The sequence below is a fragment of the Salmo salar genome, chromosome ssa14, assembly GCF_905237065.1.
Source record: "Salmo salar chromosome ssa14, Ssal_v3.1, whole genome shotgun sequence".
Classification (NCBI taxonomy): domain Eukaryota; kingdom Metazoa; phylum Chordata; class Actinopteri; order Salmoniformes; family Salmonidae; genus Salmo; species Salmo salar.
In genome coordinates, this window is record NC_059455.1 from 77,321,988 (window position 1) to 77,324,184 (window position 2,197).

The 2,197-nt window shown below is 43.6% G+C and overlaps 1 non-coding gene across 1 annotated transcript; it reads right to left on the bottom strand.

Annotated features, from left to right (window-relative positions):
• Positions 1 to 252: 252 nt before the first annotated feature.
• Positions 253 to 321, bottom strand: trnae-uuc (transfer RNA glutamic acid (anticodon UUC)). Its single transcript has one exon. It is a non-coding gene; the product is annotated as a tRNA-Glu (tRNA).
• Positions 322 to 2,197: the final 1,876 nt, after the last annotated feature.

A 2,197-nucleotide genomic window follows, 5' to 3' on the forward strand; every position in this document is an offset into this window, starting at 1 on the left:
CCAATTTATGTGCTTATCAGCTTCCAAATCTGCCATTTTTAAACCCGTATACGGTATGAGTGTAAAGGGCTTCCAACTGTCCGCTATGCTATTATCATCATTATGTATTAACCCTGTCTGTCAAAGAAGTAAGCAACAAATAACTTCACATCAGCATTTCATCAATGTTACATTTACATCATTTAGCAGAGGCTCTTATCTAGAGCGACTTACAGTAGTAATTTCATACATTTTCTTTTTTTCCCCCGTACTGGTACCCCATGGGAATCGAACCCACAACCCTGGCGTTGAAAACACCATGCTCTACCAACTGAGCCACACGGGACTAATGTTCTATAGGAGATGGACAGATGACGAGTGAGAGATGTATAGCGATGCCAAGATGGAGAGATGGAGAAATAGTGAGATGAAGAGATGGAATGGAGTGCAGGATGGAGAGATGGAGGGATGGAGAGATGTGGAGGTGGAGAAATGGAAAGAGAGGGGGTTGAATGACATTGATATCAGAGAAAAAGGATAGGGAGGAGTACAGATAGAGAGAGAGAGTGTAAAAGTGAAGGAGAAAAAGAGAGATGGATACGGTATAGCGTGAAGAGTTCCGGCTGTTTCCTCCTCCCTCACCCTGACATAGCTTCGAACCAACACTACTGACTGATTGATTGATTGAGTGAGAGACAGAGGAGGAGGATAGGAGAGAAGGAGAGGGAGGAGGGGGGCTTACAGTGATCCATCTTCCAGTCCCTGACACTTGATCAATACTCACTGAACCATGCAGAAGCATGTGTCTCTCTTTCGGTCTGTCTCTCTTTCTTCACCTCCCTTTTTCGCTCTTTCTCTCTCTCTCACACACACACACACACACACACACACACACACACACACACACACACACACACACACACACACACACACACACACACACACACACACACACACACACACACACACACACACACACACACACACACTCTCCCTCTGTCATTATATTTTGTGGCTGTCATAATTCACATCACAGTCACACATATTTCTGGTGTATCCTCTGGCCAATGTTCATAAAATATCAAACTGGAAAGTAGAACACTTCAAAGGAACAGGAAGGAACATCATGACACAATGCACACAATGTACCACAGCATGCTCTCAGCTAGCTAATCAACCAGGGGTGGATTATCCAACCAGGTCACCCGTGATACAAGTCAGTATTCGATGTCCTTGCATGTGTGAGGACGTTGGGAGATGACGTGGAAACCGACCACTAGGGGCAACAGTGAGCGCTGTTACCTTCAATTAGCATCTGCCTCTTGTGCCTGTTCGCATGTTCGAATCCAGTGATAGAAAGTTATTATTATAATTTTTTTGCCTATCACAAACCTTAACTCTTACCTTAACCATTCAAAGTTAATGGCTAACCTTAACCCTAACCTTACAAATTTGGAGTTAATGCCTAAACACTTTGAAATTTGACGGTTCGAACAACTTTGAAATTTGATGCTTGAGAAACATGGATGAAAGTGTAATTCTGACGTGAGACTGTGAGAGCTTGTTAGAAGTATCAATGTACAACAGCACTCTGTCAGCTAGCTAACCAACAAGGGGGGGAGTATCAGATGTGGTCATCTGATGAACATGTTTATCGGTTGTCTGGTCTGGAGATTCTCCTTGAGAATCAAAACACTCACTGTTATATGACCTGTACTGAGGAAGCCCAAGGTCATAGGAGGAATGTGTGTGTGTTTGCGTGTGTGGGAGGGAGTCTGTGTTTGTGTGTGTGTGTGTGTAAGAGAGAGACAGGGTGAGAGACAGAGAGAGGGAAAGAGAGAAAAAGAGTGAGGAGAGGGAGAAAGAGGGAAAGAGAAAGATTTTAAAAAATAGTGAGAGAAAAGGAGAGCGAGGGAGGGAGGGAGGAAAGAGAGCGAGGCAAAGAGAGATTGAGAGAGAGTGAAGAACAAAGATTAAGAAAAAGAGAGGTAGGGAGTGGGAGGGAGGGAGAGAGAGAGGGAGACGGAGAGAGAGAGCATGATGTGGATAGCTTCTGATTTCATTTCATCAGGCAACAGATGTGACTTCAAATTGAATTAACACCAAATGACTTTAGCTCACAGTCACACCAAATTACATGAGGGAATTTGGGTGATATTTGCACTCCTCCTTATAATGTCATCCTTCATTCTAAACAAACACAGAATTGAACTTTGTT